This window comes from Onychomys torridus, unplaced genomic scaffold (assembly GCF_903995425.1).
Source record: "Onychomys torridus unplaced genomic scaffold, mOncTor1.1, whole genome shotgun sequence".
Taxonomy (NCBI): Eukaryota; Metazoa; Chordata; class Mammalia; order Rodentia; family Cricetidae; genus Onychomys; species Onychomys torridus.
In genome coordinates this window covers 152,824-175,946 of record NW_023411521.1, presented here as the reverse complement: position 1 = coordinate 175,946, position 23,123 = coordinate 152,824, and the positions used below count along the sequence as shown (strand labels likewise).

General features: G+C 38.4%; 1 pseudogene; it reads left to right on the top strand.

Moving 5' to 3' along the window:
• Nucleotides 1–4,763: 4,763 nt before the first annotated feature.
• LOC118575190 lies at nucleotides 4,764–13,702 on the top strand (annotated as a pseudogene).
• The last annotated feature ends 9,421 nt before the right edge of the window (nucleotides 13,703–23,123 follow it).

Here is a 23,123-nt window from a genome sequence, read left to right as displayed (position 1 = left end):
AACTGTGTTAAAGGGTCACAGCATTAGGAAGTTTGACAGCCACTGGAAGAAATGATCTCTGGAATTGGGGGTGGGGCAATGTCCACCTTCCTAGAAGTGTGTGTCCAGTTCATTCCCCTTATTTTCCTAAGCTGATGGGACATACATACTATGTTAAGTCACCTTTATCAAAATTCAGTTGCAGAATGTTTCCTCCCGTTTTTTATTTACTATCAGGAAGTTGCCATCTACTTCCTGTCTCACTGTATTTTCCCAGGAACACTGAGGACCAGAGAAAACCCTAGCTGAGTGGAGAGCTGATCTTTGGCTGGTGAAGGCATTTCATGAACTCACGGTAAGGGAGTCACAGTGAGACAGTCATGGAGCTGTACACCAGCAGGACCAGCGACATTGGACTAGCCTTAGATTCTACCATGCACTTGATGTTGTTACCTTAGAAACACACTTATTCTCTGGAGCCTGAGAACTTCGTCCTGAGCCTGTGGTCATATCAACCTTGAAATGATGACCACCAGCATGCTCCCAGGTTTCTCCTGAGAAAGTCTCAGGAAACATCCAGCCCTGCCAATCACCATGAGCAGGACCTCTACCTGGGAATGATTACATGTGCATATGGGTGTAACTTAGCACAGGATACACTAGCCCCTCTTTGACCTCTTCTGAGCACAGCATACACATAGGATCCAGAACAAGAACTATTTTACAGCAGCTGGCTTCCCCAGGTAGCAGGAAAACCTCTAACATGATAGTCCAGTCACTCCCCAAGTGTGAAGTTTGGAAGCGAGTGTCTGCCAATCTTACTATAAAGCAGGAGGCCAATTGTTTTTACTAACTTCCAACCTGGAGACCTTAAATGCATTCTGGAAACAGACTCGTTTATACTTTAACTACAAAATAAAATGCTGTTTTATGATAACTTAAAAAAAATACCAAACAAAAAACAAACAAACAAAAAAAACCAACATCTAGAAAATTGCAAATAAATCCTTAATGACTGGGAAATTCATAGAATAAAACAAACAAGAAATTAGAGGAATGATACAATTCAAGAAAATCAAATTTAAAAAGTAAAACTATTCATTGATATTTTAAAAATATAAATATAATTGAAAAACACACAGCTATCCTGACTTTGATTAGGAGCAGGCCATTCCCTGGTAGAGGACTTGCTTTAAAACCAACTGTTTGATGTCACTATGTTTTATGTTAGCTGCTGAGCTTTGTCACCTGACACACACATCTACAATCAATGACCTGTGTCTCAGCTCTTTGAGCTGACTTAAAAGTGCAAAATAGGATTAAATACATCTGCAAAGGAGAGTCCACTAGTTAGAAATTCCAAATTGTATGCCCACTAATCTGGCCTGCTTTCATTCACATGATTTGAAATAATATATGATGAGAAATTACAAATCAGTAACCCTGCCACAATCAGGTCCAATTTCATAGTGGTTATTCCAGTAGTTAACTGCCTATCTTCTTTCCCACTGCAGTGCACACACTTCCTGGAGCTATGGTCCTTTAGCTCTAGAGCTGTAGAGAAGATGAAGGACACAGCCTTGAACCAGTCACAGTCTCCCTTGGTTCCATGGGCTTCACACCATACTCAATTGACCATGTTCACTTTGGATGCCTTTGAAATTCTGAAATTTCTACCTCTAATTTCTAAATACTATGATTACAGGTCTGAGTCATTTTGTCTCACCTGGTGGGCTTCAAACTTATTTAGTGAGGCATTAGAATAACAGGATGATGTACCTGGAGACCTTCGGTTCAACCCCCACCAAGCCCTGTTACTCCAAAAACCCACTTATAAAATAAACACAGAGACACTTATATTATTTATACTGCTTGGCTATTATCTCAGGCCTACCACTGTCTAGCTCTTACTCTTATATTTAGCCCATTTCTATTAATCTATACTTTGCTATGTGGCTTGTGGCATACCAGTACCTTACATCTTCCTTTTCATGGTGGTGGCTGGAAGTGTCTCTCTCTCCCCTGCCTTCCTCTTCTCCCAATTCTCCTCGCTCTTAGTCCTGCCTATACTTCCTACTTGGCTACTGGCCAATCAGTGTTTTATTTATACAGAGCTATAGTCACAGCACTTCCCCTTTTCTTTTTTTTTAAAGGATGTTTTTAACTTTTACATAGGAAAATTACATATAACAAAACAATTATTAAGCAAGAATTACAGTTACAATATTAAGGAAGATATCCTATCTATCTTATATTTGTGAGTCTAAGGTTTTATATCTAACTTATCTTTTATCATAACTGAGGAAATTATAACAATCAAGTCTTTAACCACATCAAAGACCTCAGAAGGATATAATATTACCTGAGAAATGGGGGAAGGATGTAAGCAACTTTTGGGAGTCTTGCAGGGTAGACAGAGACAGCTGGCAGTCTTCACAGTTACCTAATGTTCCTTTGTAAAGTTGGGGCATCTGTCTTCAGCTCACAAAGCTAGAGTCTCTTGGTTACTGTTCTTAGTGTCCTGTAGAATGTCTGGCAGTTTCCTCTGTGAAGCAGAGGACCATTTTTCCAAGCAAATTTCAGTGGTCACCTTTCTATGGGTCTGGCATGTTCAGTCAATCAAGCAGTCCAGGCAAGGACAGTTTCTTGCCCAAATGGCTATGTTTGTCAATTGAAGATAAACTCCATATGAAGTGTCTCTGATGCCCATCCTCCTCTCCAAAGTAAATTGGTGCTGCCAAGAGGAGACATTTCTCACTGTCCAGAAAGTCTAAATTTTTAAAAAATATTTTAAATGTCATGTTCTGTAGGTCTTTGAAGTATTTGAAGATTACGTATCTACGTGAAATATATCTATGCATACCTAGAAGACTTCACATGGCTATGAGTATGATTATCACAGATTAATCTATTTTTTAATTATCCATTACAATGTTAAATGAGCTGTACAAACATAATACCTTAAACAGCATAGAAATATACACACAGTATAACAAAATTAACTTTATTTTTTTATTGATTCTGTAGGCCAAGTTAATGTTTATTCCTCAACCCTTCTGTATCCTGCAATATTTATTCCTTGGTGAGTTGTACTTGGTTCTTTCCTAGTTTTCTGAACCATCCTATTCCGGTTCCTCTCCACCTAGGCATTGTTAGGCATGGGCTTCCTATGATAGCTTGAGCATCAATTTAGACTAGTAATTCATTGGTTAGACACTCTGAGCCACCATTCCTCCAGCATATCTTTCAGGCAGGACAATTGTCAGCTAAATGTTTTGTGTCTGGTTTGGTGTCCCAATGCTACCACTGGGAACATTGGGTGGTTACATAACATGGTTGGTCAGGCTCTGTATTCTTTTTGTTTGTTTGTTTTTTCTCTGTGTAGCTTTTGAAGGCTGTCCTATAACTCACTTTGTAGAGAAAGCTGGCCTCAAACTCACAGAGATCTGTCTGCATCTGCCTCCTGAGTACTGGGATTACAGATATGTGCTAACACTACCCAGCAAACCTCTGAATTATTGATTACTAGGAGTCCTCACTAGAGTCACCCTTGTAGGTTCCATGAAGTTTGCACTGCACTGTATGCATGTCTCCTGCTTAAATCTCCTTATTCTAGTTATCTCTCCCTGTCTTCTCTTCTGTCCCTTCCTAACTCACCTGACCAATCCTGTTCCTATCTCTACTGCCTCCAGTACACCCACAAAATCTATTCTATATACTTCTCCCCATGAGATTCATGCACATAACCTAGAGCTGCTCTTGATACTTAGCCTCTATGCATCTCTGGATTGTACCATCATTTACTATGTTTATTGTGATTATACTTTACTTAACAGCTAATTTTCATGGATAAGTGAGTAAAACATGTTTGTCTATGTGCTTCTGGGTTTTCTCACAAAAGAAAAAAAGAGCTCTAGAAACTAAACAACAAACCAAAGAATGCAATCATAATGTTGTATAACTCTAAACAGAATACTCAGGTGAAGAATTTAAACTGGCTGAGAAACATTGAAGAAATGTTCAACATCCTTAGCCATCAGGCAAATGCATATCAAAACTACTTTGAGCTTTCATCTTATACTTGTTAGAATGGTTAAGATGAATAACACAAGTGACAGCTAATGTTGGCAAGGGCATGGAGCAAGGGAATTCATTGCTGTCACAAGATCAAGTTTGTACACGCACCAAAGAAATCAATATGATATCCTAAAAAATTTGGGGTCACCCTACCTCAAGATCCAGTTATACCACTTTTGGGCATATACACAATGATGCTCCTCAATCTTACCACAAGGACAATTGCTCATCTAGCTTCTCTCTCTCTCTCTCTCTCTCTCTCTCTCTCTCTCTCTCTCTCTCTCTCTCTCTCCTGATTATATAGACTATTCTGGCATTCAACTCAGAGGCACCTGACTTTGGATTGTTGGGATGAAAGTCATGAGCGAAATACACCCAGGTTGTCCATCTTATTTATTCTTTGTAGTTAGTTCAAACATGTTATCTCATGTGTACTCTGTACTGTTGATTTGCTTACTTGTCTCTGTATGTTTTTAGTTGTCATTTCTCTTGCAAGGTGATAACCCTTTCAAAGGCTACAGAATTGACAGAGGTGAACACCCTATTCAGTTTTCTTCTAAAGTGACTTGGTGATTACATTATAACAGCTATGTCATGGAGTAAGATAGGGAGCACCAGAATTGTATGAATAAACTGTCAAAAAAGTATACATTTACACTGTTGTCAGTATCATGCTTTCTGTTGTACACATGCATGGGATGTTTTAGAATGCAGTTACCTATGATGATGTGCATGTCAACTTCACCTGGGAAGAGTGGACTTTGCTGGATCCTTCCCAGAAGAATCTCTACAAAGATGTGATGATTGAGACTTACAGGAACCTCACTATTATAGGTAATACAGTGTATTTCCCTTGACATTTTAAAATAAGTGGACAACTGTTTCGTGGTTTTGGAAGTTCCTGTGTAATTTGATTGATAAAGACAGGTGAGGTGAATAAATCAGGCATGTTTCTAAGAATCACTGAAGATAGTAACCAAAATTTTACAATGCTTTCAATAATATAAATTTTCTGGTAATCAATTTTAGGATACTGTTGGGAAAATCATAATATTGAAAAAGGTTTTCAAAATTCTAGAAGGGATGTAAGAAAATTTTCTTGTGCAAGCTGATAAAAATATGCTTGTGCCATCAAGGTTGTTCGTGTAGATTTCATCCATTTTACTGTCATTGGGCGAGCCCTGTCTCTTTCCTTGGGTCCCATTTTCCAGGTAGCCTCCCTGGAGTTGTGTAGCAGTCTAGTCCTCATTGTTTTACATCTTGCATCCTCCTATGAGTGAGTAATACCCTGTTTGTCCTTCTAAGTCTGGGTTACCTCACTCAGGATGATTTTTTTCTAGATCCATCCATTTGTCTGCAAACTGCATGATGTCATTGTTTTCTCTGCTGTGTAGTTCTCCATTGTGTATATGTACCATAATTTCTTTATCCATTCTTTAGTTGAAGGGCATCTGGGTTGTTTCCAGGTTCTGGTTACTACAAACAATGCTGATATGAACATAGCTGAGCAAATGCCCTTGTGGTATGATTGAGCATTCCTTGGGCATATGTCCAAGAGTGGTATAGCTGGGTCTTGGGAGAGATGGAGTACCAATTTTTTAAGAAAGTGCCATATTGATTTCCAAAGTGGCTGTATAAGCTTGCAATTCCACCAGCAGTGGAGGAGAGTTCCCCTTGCTCCACATCCTCTCCAGCATAAGCTGTCTTCAGTGTTTTTGATCTTAGCCATTCTGACAGGTGTAACATGGTCTTTCAGAGTCAATTTGATTTGCATTTCCAGGATAATTAGGGATGTTGAGCAATTCCTTAAATGTCTTTCAGCCATTTGAGTTTCCTCTGTTGACAATTCTCTGTTTAGCTCTATAGCCCATTTCAAATTGGACTGTTGGGTATTTTGAGGTCTAATTTCTTGAGTTCTTTACATATTCTGAATATCAACCCTCTGTCAGATGTGGGGTTGGTGAAGACCTTTTCCCATTCTGTAGGCTGTGGCTTTGTTTTGTTGACTGTGTCCTTTGCTCTACAAAAGCTTCTCAGTTTCAAGACATCCCATTGATTGATTGTTTCTCTCAGTGTCTGTGCTACTGGTGTTATATTTAGGAAGTAATCTCTGGTACCAAGGCATTCAAGACTACTTCATAGTTTCTATAGAATCAGGTTCAGAGTAACTGGATTTATGTTGAGGACTTTGATCCACTTGGACTTAAGTTTTGTGCACAGTGACAGACATGGATCTATTTGCAGCCTTCTACACACTGACATCCTGTTATGCCAGCACCGTTTGTTGAAGATGCTTTCCTTTTTCCCTAGTACATTTTTGGCTTCTTTGTCAAAAATTATAAATTCATAGGTGTGCAGGTTAAAGTAAGGGTCTTCAATTCGATTCCATTGGTCCACATGTCAGTTTTTATGGGAGTACCAAGCTGTTTTTATTATGGTAGCTCTATAGTAGAGCTTGACGTCAGGGATCCTGATGCCTCCAGAGGTTGTTTTTTTTGTACAGGATTCTTTTGGCTTTCCTGGGTTTTTTGTTTTTTCATATGAAGTTGAGTGCTATGCTTTCCAGATCTGTGAAGAATTGTGTTGGTAATTTGATGGGGATTGCATTGAATCTGTAGATTGCTTTTGGTAAGATTGTCATTTTTAATATGTTAATCCTTCCTATACTTGAGCATGGGAGGTCTTTCCATTTTGTGACATCTTCTTCAATTTCTTTTTTCAGGTACTTAAAGTTCTTGTCATATAGGTCCTTCACATGCTTAGTTAGAGTAACCCCAATGTATTTTATATCATTTGTGGCTATTGTAAAGGGTGATGTATCTCTGAATTCCTTCTTAGTCTGTCTATTGTATATAGGAGGGCTACTGATATTTTTAAGTTGATCTTGAATCCTGCTATGTTGCTGAAGGTTTTTATTAGCTGTATAAGTTCCTTGGTTGAATGTTTTGGGTCACTCATGTTTATTATCATGTCATCTGCCAATAGGGAGAGCTTGACTTCTTCCTTTCCAATTTGTATTCCCTTAATCTCCTTATCTTGTCTTATAGCTCTGGCTAGAACTTCAAGTACTACATTGAATAAGTATGGGGAGAGGGGATAGCCTTGCCTTGTTCCTGATTTTAGTGGTATTGCTTTGAATTTCTCTCCATTTCGTTTGATGTTGGCTGTTGGCTTGCTGTAGATTGCCTTTATTATGTTAAGGTATGTTCCCTTTGTACCTGATTGCTACAAGACCTTTTTCATGAAGAGGTGTTGGATTTTGTCAAATGCCTTTTCAGCATCTAGTGAGTTGATCATGTGGTTTTTTCTTTGAGTTTGTATGTATGGTGTATTACATTGACGGACTTTCGTATGTTGAACCACCCTTGCATCCCTGGGATGAAGCATACTTGATCATGGTGGATAATTGTTTTGATGTGTTCTTGGAGTCTGTTTGCCAGAATTTTATTGAGTATTTTTGCATCAATGTTCATGAGGGAGATCGGTCTGTAGTTCTCTTTCTTTGTTGCATCTTTGTTTGGTTTAGGAATCAGGGTAATTGTAGCCTCATAGAAGGAGTTTGGTAATATACCTTCTGCTTCTATTGTTTGGAACAATTTAAAGAGTATTGGTATTAAGTCTTCTTTGAAGATCTGGTAGAATTCTGCAGTGAAACCATCCAGTCCTTGGCTTTTTTTGGTTGGGAGACTTTTAATGACTGATTCTATTTTCTTAGGGTTTATTGGACTATTTAAATGGTTTATCTGGTCTTGATTTATCTTAGGTATATGGTACCTATCCAGAAAATTATCCATTTCTTTTAGATTTTTCACTTTTGTGGAGTAGAGGTTTTTGAAGTATGACCTGATGATTCTCTGGATTTCCTCATTGTCTGTTGTTATGTCCTCCTTTTCATTTCTGATTTTGTTAATTTGGATGCTCTCTCTCTGTCTTTTGGTTAGTTTGTATAAGGGCTTGTCTCTGTTGTTGATCTTCTCAAGGAACCAACTCTTTGCTTCAATAATCCTTTGTATTGTTCTTTTTATTTATTTATATTTTATCGATTTCAGCTCTCAATTTGATAATTTCCTGGCATCTGTTCCTCCTGGGAGACTTTGCTTCTTCCTGTTCAAGGGCTTTCAGGTGTGTTAGCGTGAGATTTCTCCAGCTTATTTATGTGGACATTTAGTGTTATGAATTTCCTTCTTAGCACTGCTTTCATAGTGTCCCCTAAGTTTGGTTATGTGGTGTATTCATTTTCGTTGTTGTCTAGGAAGTCTTTAATTTCTTTCTTTATTTCTTCCTTAACCCATTGGTGATTCAGTTGAGCATTATTCAGTTTCCAAGAGATTGTAGGATTTCTGTAGTTTTTTCTGTTGTTGAAATCTAACTTTAAACCATGGTGGCCCAATAGAACACAGGAGGTTATTCTAATTGTTTTGTATATGTTGAGATTTGCTTTGTGGCCAAGTATGTGGTCCATTTTAGAGGAGGTTCCATGGTGTGCTGAGAACAAGGTATATTCTTTTTTGTTCAGGTGGAATGTTCTGTAGCTATAGATTAAGTCCATTTGAGCCATAACATCACTTAAGTCCATTATGTATCTGTTAAGTTTCAATTTGGCAGATCTGTCCAGAGGTGAAAGTGCTGTGTTGAAGTTTTCCACTATTAATGTGTTGGGTTTTATATGTGATTTAAGCTTTAATAATGTTTCTTTTACCTAAGTGGGTGCCCTTGTGTTTGGGGCATAATTGTTCAGAATTGAGACTTCATCTTGGTGGATCTTTCCTGCAATGAGTATGTAATGTCCTTCATCATCTCTTTTGATTGATTTTAATTTGAAGTCCATTTCGCTGGATATTAAGTTGGCTATACCAGCTTGTTTCTTAAGACCATTTGATTCAAAAGTCTTTTCCCAGGCTTTTATTCTAGGAGGTGTCTGTCTTTGAATTTGAGTTTTGTTTCTTGTATGCAGCAGAAAGATGGATCCTGTTTTCGTATCCATTCTGTTAGTCTATGTCTTTCTATAGGTGAATGAAGTCCATTGATATTAAGGGATATTAATGACCACTGATTGTTTGTTTTTGTTATTATTTTTATTATTTATTGGTAGTGTGTGTGTACTTCTCTTCTTTGGGGTTTACTGCTGTGGTGTTATCTATTGCCTGTGTTTTCATGGGTGTATCTGCCTTACTTAGGTTGGAATTTTCCTTCTAGTGGTTTCTAAAGGGCTGGGTTTGTGGATAAGTATTGTTTAAATCTGGTTTTGTCTTGGAAGGTCTTGTTCTCTCCATCTATAATGATTGAGAATTTTGCTGGGTATATTAGTCTAGGCTGGCATCCATGGCCTCTTAGTGTCTGCATTGTGTCTGTACAGGTCCTTCTGGCTTTCAACATCTCCATTGAGAAATCAGATGTTATTCTGATGGGTTTGCCTTTAGAAGTCACTTGGCCTTTTTCCTTTGCTGCCCTCAATATTCTTTCTTTATTCTGTATGTTTAGTTTTTTAATTATTATGTGGCAAGGGGACTTTTTTGGGGGTTCTACTCTGTTTGGTGTTCTATAGGCTTCTTGTATCTTCTTAGGCATATCATTCTTTTAGGTGGGAAAGTTTTCTTCTATGAGCTTGTTAAATATATTTTCTGTGCCTTTGAGTTGGTATTCTTCTCCTTCCTCGATCCCTAATATTTTTATGTTTGGCCTTTTCATGGTTTCCCAGATTTCTTGGACATTTTGGGTCATGACTTTGTTGGTTTTAGTGTTTTCTTTGACTGATGAATCTATTTCTTCTACCGTATCTTCAACACCAGAGATCCTCTCTTCCATCTCGTGCATTTTGTTGGTTATACTTGCATCTGAGGTTCCTGTTTGTTTACTCAGATTTTCTATTTCCAGCATTCCTTCTGCTAGTGTCTTCATTTTTTCTATTTCCCTCTTCAGGTCTTGGACTGTTTCCCTTGTTTTTTACTGATTTTATTTCAGGGACTTATTGTTTTCTTCTTGCTTTAATTGTCCTTTCCTCTAGTTTTATATAATGTTCTTCCCATTTTTTGTTTATTTATTCCTCCACTTTATTTTTGATTTCTTCTATATAGGGCTCTAGCCTTCTTCAGGATGTTACTTATATGGTTGTTTTCTTCTCTTCTTCTTCTTCTTCTTCTTCTTCTTCTTCTTCTTCTTCTTCTTCTTCTTCTTTTCTTCTTCTTGCATTCTGTGATGTTCATGTCTAGCTGTTGGAGAAGGGCTAGGTTCTGGTGTTGCTGTATTGCTCTTAATTTTGTTGTATGTACTTCTGCCTTGATTTCTGCCCATCTCCTCTTGAGTTCGTTCTTGGTCTTATCAGTGTACTTGGTCCAGACAGAGCTGACAGATTTAGGGAGCTTCTCTCTGGTCCAGATGGAAGCTCTGCCCAGATGGGAGCTCTGGTCCAGATGACAGTCCTAGCAAGATTGGAGCTGGGGGGGAGGGGCTGGACTCTGAGTCTTAGGAAATCCCTGTGATCTCCTTATCCTGTCCAGATGGGAGCTCCTCTTGTCCAGATGGGAGTTCCAGGACAGGATGGAAGCTCTGGTCCAGATGGGAGTTCTGGGCCAGATGGGAGCTGGGGGCTCTCTGGTCCAGATGGGAGATCTGAGACAGGATGGAATACTGGACACTGGTCTCAAAGTCTCCGGAAGTGGCTGGGATCTCCAGCAGATGGGTGTGGGGGCAAGGCATTGAGGTTGTAGTGTCCACCAGAGGATCTCTCTGGTCTCTGGTCCAGATGGGAATTCCGGGGCAGTTGGGAACTGGGGGCTGGTCTCTGAGTCTCAGGAAGTGGCTGGGAAATGCCACTCTGGCAAATGAGAGTGGGGGCAGGGGATGGAGACTGCAGGGTCTGCCTGCAGTCTTGGGAAAAGGGGAGCCTTCCAACAGGGCCCACCGATTGGCCAGAAATTGGGGCCAAGTTGGGTAGATCCTCACAGGATGGTGCCCAGTGGCAGTTGCCTCTCTGACTATAACCTCAGGCACTCACCTCTCAGATGCTTTCTTTTTTCCATTGTACATTTTTGGCTTCTTTGTTAAAAATAATATGTTCATTATGTGTGTGGATCAATGTCAGGGTCTTCAATTCGATTCCATTGGTACACTTGTTGGTTTTTATGCCATTAAGAAGCTGGGTTTATTACAGTAGCTTGAGGTCGGGGATTGTGATGCCTCCAGAGGTAGTTTCATTATACATGATACTTTTGGCTATCCTTGTTTTTTTTTTTTCCATATGAAGTTGTGTATTTTTCTTTCTGGGTCTGTGAAGAATTGTGTTGGTAACTTGATGGGCATTGCATTGAATCTGTAGATTGCTTTTGGTAAGATCACCATTTTTACTATGTTAATCCTGCCTATCCATGAGCATGGGAGGTCTTTCCATTTTCTGACATCTTCTTCAATTTCTTTTTTCAGAGACTTAAAGTTCTTGTCATATAGGTCTTTCACATGCTTAGTTAGAGCAACCCCAAGTTATTTTATATCATTTGTGGCTATCGTAAAGGGTGATGTATCTCTGAATTCCTTCTCAGCCTGTTTGACTATTGTATATAGTAGAGCTACTAATTTTTTTTAGTTGATCTTGTATCTTGCTATGTTGTTGAGGTATTTATAAGCTGTATCAGTTCCTTGGTTGAATTTTTGGGGTCACTGATATATACTATCATGTCATCTGCCAATAGGGAAAGCTTGAATTCTTCCTTTCCAATTTTTATCCCCTTATTTTCCTTATGTTGTCTTAGGGAAAGAGAGCTTAGGGGAGCAGGAGATACCACATAGAGCAAGAACAGAAAGGTAGAACAAGGAATAAAAGACCATGATAAATGAAGACTGCATGAGAACAGGAAGAAGCAAAGTGCTAGAGAGGTCCCCAGAAATCCAGAATGATATATCCACTGTAGACTACTGGCAATAGTCTATAGAAACCCTGATAAGACCTAGTCTGGTCATCACATGGCCAAACACCCTTACTGTGGTGCTGGAACTCTCATCCAATAATTGATGGAAGTGTATGAAGAGATCCTTGGCCACAACCAGGTGGATCTCCAGCAGTCCAATTGTTGATAAGGAGGAGGGAATGTAAGAGTGTGAATTGTTGAGACCAAGATTGGAAAAGCACAGTGACAAATAGCCAAAGTAAAAGAACAACATGTATTATGAACCAAACTCTGTGGAGCCCCCAACTGGATCAGGCCCTCTGGATAAGTGAGACAATTCAATAGCTTGAATTTTTGGGGAGTCACCCAGACAGTTAGACACGGGCCTATCCTTAGTGCATGAGCTGGCTCTTTGGAACCTTGGAATTACAGAGGGACACATTGCTCAGCCTGAAAGGAGAGGAGTGGACCTGTCTGTACTGAATCCACTAGGTTTAGATGAATCCCCAGGGGAGTCTTAGTCCTGGAGGAGATGGGAATGGAGGCAAGGGACCTGTTGGAAGGTGAGATAGGGTGTAGGAGGGGTGACGACAGGGGAAGCCATGGCTGATGTGTAAAATTAAAACACAAATATAATAAATTTAAAAAGGAGATAAAATCTTGTGAAGAAATTATATTATGTCCTGGAAATTTTAAACAAATGCAATAGTGTAAATAAGTACCACTTAAAGTTCATTGATTATTGTAATATTCTCACAAAACATACACCTCTATTTCAGGTTGGTGTTTTTCATTTGCAAGGCATTCTTTTAAGAACAATGTGAAAGAAACAATTCATCAAAAGATGTTACTATTAAAATTATAGCACCATGAGAGCTCTGCTATAGAACTGTCAGTCATTTTATTTCATACCATTCCTATTACAAAAGTTACACACAGTGAAGAGGTGATAAGTACATTGTCAAAGTTTTCTATTAAGCAAATAGTCCATAGTAATGCTAGTGTAACTCATGTCCTTGTTGTGACTGTGCAGTTTAGTGAGTGGGGCAGTGAGAGTCCAAAGTCAAGGGGTGTCGTTGTGGAGATACCTTATTCCCTATACCACAAGTATATGAGGACAGAAAGTCAAACCAAATTCAATGTACAAATCTTTTATTTGTTATTCTTCCTTTACTAGTTATATCATATGTCATTCTGGAGACAAGCTTATCAACATGGGATATGGAAGGCATAACATACCTCATTCTCATAACAATAAGAAGATTTGTAGCAGTCCCCACATTGAGTATACTTGTTGAATTTGATTCAATTATACAAATAATTTATTTTCTACCTTCATTGTTAATGCATTAACAAACTCACACTACAGAGAATCCCTATGAGTACTAGGACAGCATAAATAAAACATGAGTATAAAAACAATGATGAAATCTTAATATCTGATTCTTCTTTATAATTAGACAAAATTGAAAATTTATTTCATACAGATATGAAGAGTCAACAGTGTAGTGATTATGGTAAAGGTTTGACATGTGTTTGCAGGCATGAAAGACAAACTGAAGAGAAGAAACCTTTCATATATACTGAATGTGGTAAAACTGTTGTATATGAGAGTCATCTTCAAAGGCATGAAAGTACACCTATAGGAAAGAAACACTTTCAATGTAATCAGTGTGTTAAAGCCTTTTCACATTACAGTAATCTTCAAAGGCATAAAAGAACACATACTGGAAAGAAACACTATGAATGTAATCACTGTGGTATAGCCTTTGCTTGGCACAGAAGTTTTCAAATGCATAAAGGAACACATACTCCAGAGAAACTTTATGAATGTAATCAGTGTGCTAAAGCCTTTGCACAACACAGTACTCTTCAAAACCATGAAAGAACACATATTGGTGCAAAGCTCTATGAATGAAATCAGTGTGATATAGTCTTTGCAAAACACAGTACTCTTCAAAAACATGAGAGAACCCATACTAGAGAGAAACCCTATGAATGTATTCAATGTGGTAAAGCCTTTGCAAACCATGGTCAGTTAAAAGGCATTTAAGAACACATACCAGAGAGAAACCTTATTAATGTAATCAATGTGGAAAAGCCTTTGCATATCACCAAACTCTTCAAATGCATGAAAGAACACATACTGGAGAAAAACCCTATGAATGTAATCAGTGTGGTAAAGCATTTGTATGATTCAGTCATTTCTAAGGCATAAAAGAACACATACTGGAGGGAAACCCTATGAATGTAATCAGTGTGGTAAAGCCTTTGTACAACATGGTCATCTTCAATGTCATAAAAATCACATACAGGAGAGAAACCTTATGAATGTAATCTGTGTGGAAAAGCCTTTGCATGATTCAGTCACCTTCAAAGGCACACAAGATCCCACAATGATGAGAATCCCTATGAATGTATTCAATGCGGTAGTGCCTTTGCACAACATGGCCATCTTCAAGTAATAAAGAACACATACAAGACAGAAACACTATGAATGTAATCAATATGGTAAAGTCTTTGCACATCACCATACTCTTCAAATGCAAAAAAGAACACATACTGGAGATAAACTCTATGAATGTAATCAATGTGTTGAGGCCTATGCTTATCACAACACTCTTCAAAGACATAAAATAAGACATCCAAGAGATAAACCCTATGAATGTATTCAACGTGGTAAAGTCTATGCTCATCACAGTACTCTTCAAATAGATAAAAAGAAGGCATGCTGGAGCAATAACATATGAGCATAATTATTGTGGTAAAGATTTTGTCATCACAGTCCTCTTCAAATTAATGAAGGATCACATAATGGAGAGAAACCTCATGAATTTAATCAATGTGGTGAGGTTTTTTCACACACATTACTCTTCAAACGCATGAAAGAACACCTACTGGAGAGAAACCTTGTGAATGTAATCAGTGTGATAAACCCTTTGTGTGTATTGCTGTGGATATTGCTCTGTGTAAATAAAGTTCTGATTGGCCAGTGGCCAGGCAGGAAGTATAGGCGGGACAAGAGAGAAGAGAATTCTGGGAAGTAGAAGGCTGGGGAGACACCACCAGCCGCCGCCATGAGAAGCAACATGTAAAGACACTGGTAAGCCACGAGCCATGTGGCAAAGTATAGATTAACAAAAATGGGTTAATTTAAGATAGAAAAGGTAGATAACAAGCAGCCTGCCACAGCCATACAGTTTATAAGCAATATAAGTTTCTGTGTGTTTACTTGTTTGGGTCTGAGTGACTGTGGGACTGGCGGGTAAGAGAGATTTGTCCTGACTGTGGGCCAGGCAGGAAAACTCTAACTACAGTGTATCAGTAGTCTTTGAAATCATTAGAAAAAGTCATAGTGCAGAGAAACCCTAAAATATAGTCAGTGTCATACAGGTTTGCTCTGTATACATAAATAAACCTATTTCTGTGCAGTCAATCTCTTAAAAACTTTTCATATTACTATAGTATTTTAGTACCTGCAAAAAGTACTGAGGGCTTATTATTATAAAGTATTTGGTGATATTCATATCCAAAACACTTCTATTCAGTTACACAAAGGGTGTTCCTTCTATAAAAATCAATTTGTCTATCTAGTTGATCATCTCAAAGAACCAACTCTTTGTTTCATTAATCCTTTGTATTGTTCTCTTTATTTCTATTTTATTGATTTCAGCTCTCAATTTGATAATTTCCTGGCATCTGTTCCTCCTTGGAGACTTTGCTTCTTCCTGTTCAAGGGCTTTCAGGTGTGCTGTCAAGTCACTAGCATGAGATTTCTCCAGCTTCTTTATGTGGGCATTCAGTGCTATGAATTTCCCTCTTTGCGCTGCTTTCATAGTATCCCATGAGTTTGGGTATGTGGTGTATTCATTTTCATTGATCTCTAGGAAGTCGTTAATTTCTTTCTTTATTTCTTCCTTAACCCATTGGTGATTCAGCTGAGCATTATTCAGTTTCCATGATATTATAGGATTTCTGTAGTTTTTTCTGTTATTGAGATCTAACTTTAAACTATGATGGTCTGATAGAACACGGGGGGTTATTCCAATTGTTTTGTATCTGTTGAGATTTGCTTTGTGGCCAAGTATGTGGTCGATTTTAGAGAAGGTTCCAAGGGGTGCTGAGAAGAAGGTATATTCTTTTTTGTTTGGGTGGTATGTTCTGTAGCTATCAATTAAGTCCATTGCAGCCATAACATCAGTTAAGACCATTATTTTTCTGTTAAGTTTCAATTTGGCAGATCTGTCTGGAGGTGAAAGTGGGGTGTTGAAGTCTCCCACTATTAATGTGTGTGGTTTTATATGTGACTTAAGCTTTAGAAATGTTTCTTTTACATATGTGGGTGCCCTTGTGTTTGGGGTATAAATGTTCAGAATTGAGACTTCATCTTGGTGGATCTTTCCTGCGATAAGTATGTAATGTCCTTCATCATCTCTTTTGATTGATTTTAGATTGAAGTCTATTTTGCTGGATATTAGTAGGATGGCTACACCAGCTTGCTTCTTAAGAACATTTGATTGGACAGTCCTTTCCCAGCCTTTTATTCTTAGGAGGTGTCTGTCTTTGAATTTGAGGTGTGTTTCTTGTATGCAGCAGAAAGATGGGTCCTGTTTTCATATTGATTCAGTTAGTCTGTGTCTTTCTATAGGTGAATGAAGACCATTGATATTAAGGGATATTAATTACCAGTGATTGTTCATTCCTGTTGTTATTTTTATTTTTTTGGTGGTAGTGTGTGTGTACTTCTCTTCTTTGGGGTTTACTGCTGTGGTGTTATCTATTGCCTGTGTTTGCATGGGTGTACCTGCCTTCCTTAGGTTGGAATTTTCCTTCTATTACTTTCTGTAGGGCTGGGTTTGTGGATAAGTATTATTTAAATCTGATTTTGTCTTAGAAGGTCTTGTTCACTCCATCTATGATGATTGAAAGTTTTGCTGGGTATATTAGTCTAGGCTGGCATCCATGGTCTCTTAGTGTCTGCATTATATCTGTCCAGGTCCTTCTGGCTTTCAAAGTCTCCATCCAGAAATCGGGTGTTATTCTGAAGGGTTTGCCATTATAAGTCATTTGGCCTTTTTCCTTTGCTGCCCTTAATATTCTTTCTTTATTCTGTATGTTTAGTTGTTTAATTATTCTGTGGTGAGGGGACTTTTTGGGGGGTCTAGTCTGTTTGGTATTCTATAGGCTTCTTGTATCTTCATACGTATTTCATTCTTTAAGTTGGGAAAGTTTTCTTCTATGATCTTGTTAAATATATTTTCTGTGCCTTTGAGTTGGTATTATCCTTCCTCTATCCCTATTATTTGAAAGTTTGGTCTTTTCATGGTGTCCCAAATTTCTTGGACATTTTGGTTCATGACTTTGTTGGTTTTAGTGTTTTCTTTGGCTGATGAATCTATTTCTTCTACTGTATCTTCAACACCAGAGATCCTCTCTTCCATCTCTTGCATTCTGTTGGTTATACTTGCATCTGAAGTTCCTGTGTGTTTACCCAGATTTCCTATTTCCAGCATTCCTTCTGCTAGTGTCTTCTTCATTTTTTTTATTTCCCTCTTCAGGTCTTGGATTGTCTCCCTTGGTTTTTCATGATTTTCTTTCAAGGACTTATTGTTTTCTTCTGCTTTAATTGTCCTTTCCTCTAGTTTTTTTATAGCGTTCTTCCCATTTTTTGTCTGTTCCTCTAGTTTATTTTTGATTTCTTCTATATAAGGCTCTAGCCTCTTCATGATGTTATGTATAAGGAACATAACAAGATAGACACACCCTTATTCAAACTAACCAAAAGACAGAGAGAGAGCATCCAAATTAACAAAATCAAAAATGAAAAGGGGGACATAACAACAGACAATGAGGAAATACAGAGAATCATCAGGTCATAGTTCAAAAACCTCTACTCCACAAAAGTGGAAAATCTAAAAGAAATGGATAATTTTCTGGATAGGTACCAAATACCTAAGATACATCAAGACCAGAAAAACCATTTAAAAAGTTCAATAACCCCTAAGGAAATACAATCAGTCATTAAAAGTCTCCCAACCAAAAAAAACCAAGGACTGGATGGTTTCACTGCAGAATTCTACCAGATCTTCAAATAAGACATAATACCAATACTCTTTAATTTGTTCCAAACAATAGAAGCAGAAGGAATATTACCAAACTCCTTCTATGAGGCTACAATTACCCTGATTCCTAAACCAAACAAAGACACAACAAAGAAAGAGAACTACAGACCAATCTCCCTCATGAACATTGATGCAAAAATACTCAATAAAATTCTGGCAAACAGACTCCAAGAACACATCAAAACAATTATCCACCCTGATAAAGGAGGCTTCATCCCTGTGATCCAATGGTATTTTAACAAATGAAAGTCAATCAATGTAATACACCATATAAACAAACACAAAGAAAAAAGCACATGATCATCTCACTAGATGCAGAAAAGGCATTTGTCAAAATCCAACACCCCTTCATGGTAAAGGTCTTGGTGCAATCAGGAATACAGGGAACATACCTAAACATATTAAACGCAATCTACAGCAAGCCAACAGCCAACATCAAATTAAATGGAGAGAAACTCAAAGCAATACCACTAAAATCAGGAACAAGGCAAGGCTATCCCCTCTCCCCCTATTTATTCAATATAGTACTTCAAGTTCTAGCCAGAGCTATAAGACAACACAAAGAGATTAAGGGGATGCAAATTGGAAAGGAAGAAGTTAAGGTCGCCATATTTGCAGATGACATGATAGTATAAATGAGTGACCCCAAAAATTCAAGCAAGGAACTGTTACAGCTAATAAAAACCTTCAGCAACATTGCAGGATAAAAGATCAATTAAAAAAAACAGTACCCTCCCATATACAATAGACAAACAGACTGAGAAGGAAATCAGAGATACATCACCCTTTACAATAGCCACAAATAATATAAAATACCTTGGGGTTACACTAACTAAGCATGTGAAGGACCTATATGACAAGAACTTTAAGTACCTGAAAAAATAAATTGAAGAAGATGTCAGAAAATGGAAAGATCTCCCATGCTCATGGATAGGCAGGATTAACATAGTAAAAATGGCAATCTTACCAAAAGCAATCTACAGATTCAATGCAATTCCCATCAAATTACCAACACAATTCTTCTCATGTCTGGAAAGAATAATACTCAACTTCATATGGAGAAAAAACCCAGGATAGCCAAAAGAATCCTGTCCAAGAAAACAACCTCTGGAGGCATCACAATCCCTGACCTCAAGCTCTACTATAGAGCTACCATAATAAAATCAGATGGAACTGGCATAAAAACTGACATGTGGACCAATGGAATCGAATTGAAGACCCTGACATTAACCTGCACACCTATGAACATATAATTTTTGACAAAGAAGCTAAAAATGGAAAATGGAAAAAAGGAAGCATCTTCAACAAATGGTGCTAGCATAACTGGATGTCAATGTGTAGAAGGCTGCAAATAAGTCCATATCTGTCACGATGCACAAAACTTAAGTCTAAGTGGATCAAAGACCTCAACATGAATCCAGTTACTCTGAACCTGATAGAGAGAAAGTAGGAAGCACTCTTGAATGCATTGGCACCAGAGATTACTTTCTAAATATAACACCAGTAGCACAGACACTGAGAGAAACAATTAATCAATGGGACCTCTTGAAACTGAAAAGCTTTTTTAGAGCAAAGGATACCATCAACAAGACAAAGCAACAGCCTACAGAATGGGAAAAGGTATTCACCAACCCTGCATCTGACAGAGGGCTGATATTCAGAATATATAAAGAACTCAAGAAATTAGACATCAAAATGCCCAAAACTCCAATTAAGAAATGGGTTATAGAACTAAACAGAGTATTCTCCACAGAGGAAGTTTAAATGGCTGAAAGACATTTAAGGAATTGCTCTACATCCCTAATTATCTGGGAAATGCAAATCAAAATGACTCTAAGATACCACCTTACACCTGTCAGAATGGCTAAGATCAAAAACACAGAAGACAGCTTATGCTGGAGAGGTAGTGGAGCAAGGGGAACTCTCCTCCACTGCTGGTGGAATGCAAGCTTCTACATCCACTTTGGAAATCAATATGGCACTTCCTTAGAAAATTGGGAATCCTTCTCCCCCAAGACCCAGCTGTAGTACTCTTGGGGATATATCTAAGGAATGCTCAAACATACCACAAGGGCATTTGCTCATCTATGTTCATATCAGCATTGTTTGTAATAGCCAGAACCTGGAAAAAACTTAGATGCCGTTCAAGTGAAGAATGGATAAAGAAAATATGGTACATATACACACATTGTGTACTACTCAGCAGAGAAAAACAATGACATCATGAGGTTTGCAGGCAAATGCATTGATCTAGAAAAAAATCATCCTGAGTGAGGCAACCCAGACTGAGAAGGACAAACATGGTAAGTATTCACTCATAGGAGGATACTAGGTATAAAACAATGAGGACTAGACTGCTAAATAATTCCAAGGAGGCTACCTAGAAAATGGGACCCTAGGAAAGACCCAGGGATCACCCAATGACAGAGAAAAGGATGAGATCTACATGAACAACCTAGACGACAGTGGGAGTAATGAAGGGCAAGATTTGAGGGAAAGAAAGCTTAGGGGAACAGGAGATCCCAGCTGTATCAAGAACAGAATGGGAGACAAGAACAGAAAGGGAGAATGAGGAATAACAGACCATGATAAATGAAGACCACATGAGAACAGGAACAGGCAGAGTGCTCTAGAGGTCCCCAGAAATTCCACAATGTTACATCCTCTTCAGACTGCTGGCAGTGATTGAGGGAGGGCCTGATCTGACCTAGTCTGGTGATCAGATGACTAAACACCCTAGCAGTTGTCTTGGAACTCTCATCCAGTAACTGATGGAAGTGGATGCAGAGATTCTTGGCCAGGCCCCAGGTGGAACTCCAGGTGTTCAACTGTCAAGAAGGAGGAGGGACTGCAACAGCATGAATTGTTGAATCCAAGATTGGAAAAAGCACACGGACAAATAGCCAATCAAATGGAATCTCATGAATTATGAACCAATGGCTGTGGAGCCCCCAACTGGATCAGGCCGTCTGGATAAGTGAGACAATTGAATCTGTTTGGGGATCTCCCAGGCTGTGGGACCTGGACCTGTCCTTGGTGCATGAGCTGGCTGTTTGGAACCTTGGGCTTACACAGAGACACATGCTCAGCCTGGAAGGAGGGCACTGGACCTGTCTGGACTGAATTCACTAGGTTTAAATGAGTCCCCAGGGGTGTCTTGGTCCTGGAGGACATGAGAATGGAGGGGAGGGACTTGGGGTAATGTTGGGGTGGGAGCGGGATAGGGGAGGACATGGGAACCCATGGCTGATGAATAAAATTAAAACATATAATAGTAATAAAAATTAATAATAATAATAATAATAATAATAATAATAATAATAATTAATAAACAATTTGACAATGTCAGCTATCTGTTGATGCATTATGATGCCCATTTTTACAATGTTTGACCCTGTGAAATCATGGAATAATTAAATTTAGTAATTTATAAAACCGTGTGTGTAGGGTAAAACCCAGCCAAAGAAACACACCTGGGAACTGAAACCAGAGCTAGTTAAAAACATTCAATTTGGCACTGAAACCAGAAACAAAGAAATACTCTCTACCTTTGAGCATCTGAGCACAAAGCTAATGAATTCATGAGCAGAAAAACCAACCAATCCCTGTGCACACAACAAACCAATCACTTTGCATGGTAGCCTCCCAATCTCTGAGCTTGAGATTGAAATCCAACCACTACCTATCCTCAAAATCTTTTCCTTGGAAATCTACACCACTATGAAGCCCCATATAAGCCCTGTGTTTCCCTCAGCTGGCAGTTGCCCTTTCTCACACTGACACATGCAGCTACTGTTCTGGATTCCTCTCCCCTATATAAATCACTTGAATTAGGTTTGGGTGAAGATCTTTTGCCAGAGCAGATCAGAATCTCTGCTGGGAAATTCTCTAGTGGAGTCAAGCAAAGAGCCATTGCCATCTCTGCTGGGAAACTCACTAGTGGAGTTGAGAAGAGAAGCAATTGACATCTCTGCTGGGAAACTTGCTAGTGGTGTGGAACAGAGAAATAATGGACACCTCTGCTGGGAAATTCTCTTAGAGGAGTGGAGCAGAGCACCAAAGGACAACTTTGCTGTAAATCTCTTAGCTGGGTGTAGCATAACTAAGCTGTAGTGGCTCTGTTTTAGAGAGGAGAAGGTTTGCCACATCTTTCAAGTAAACCATCCCATACTGGGACAAACTTTCAGGACTAGCCTAACATTCTAATATACAGAAATCCTATCACCTCACAGGTTTAGATATCCATCTTCCTTTCACAGCTATTTTTTGAGAGCAATGGTATCTTGGAAACATTTCCTCCACAGCTTCAGCTATAGCCTGACATCCCAACTGCCAGGATATCTTTTTCCTCTCAATTGTATCTATCCAGGATACCTTCCACTCCAAACTATAGGGGTTGCCTAAATTTGATACTCAGGGAACTTTTCCTTCCAGACCTAAACACTTCCACTATGAATTTAAATAATACTGTAGTATTTTAGATTTTGTACTCCTCTTTAATTACATGAAACAACTAATTCAGGTATAAAACTATTGCTTTGTATTAGTTCTTTTTCTGTTCTTGTTATATAACTTTGTCAACTTATGAGTTTTATTTGGCCCCAGAAGGATGCAGGATCACCATGTAAGTGGCATGGCAACAAATGTCAGACATGGCAGCTAAATTGAGAGCTCACATCCTTAGCCTGCAACAGGAAGCAGAGAGTGGGAAGTGAAAATGATGTGTAGATGTAAATTATCAAATCCTTCCCCCAGTAACATATTTCCTCAGCAGAACAACATTTCCTAAATCTTTACAAAGGATACCACCAACTGAAAAGGATTTCTCTGACTTCAAGTATACATGATTGCTTTCTGTTTCATGAACCAATTCACAATGAAGAAAATATTTGTAAACCTTTAAATGTCTAAATACCTGTGTTATAGGAATGCATGCTTACAATGATAAAGTTTCATAAGTGAAAAATCGTTTTTCTAAAGAGTTGTTTTAATTTTAATTATGTGATGTCAGTACATGTTTCTGGGGTATATGAATTTGCATGCTAGTTTTTGAAAATGTTAGGCT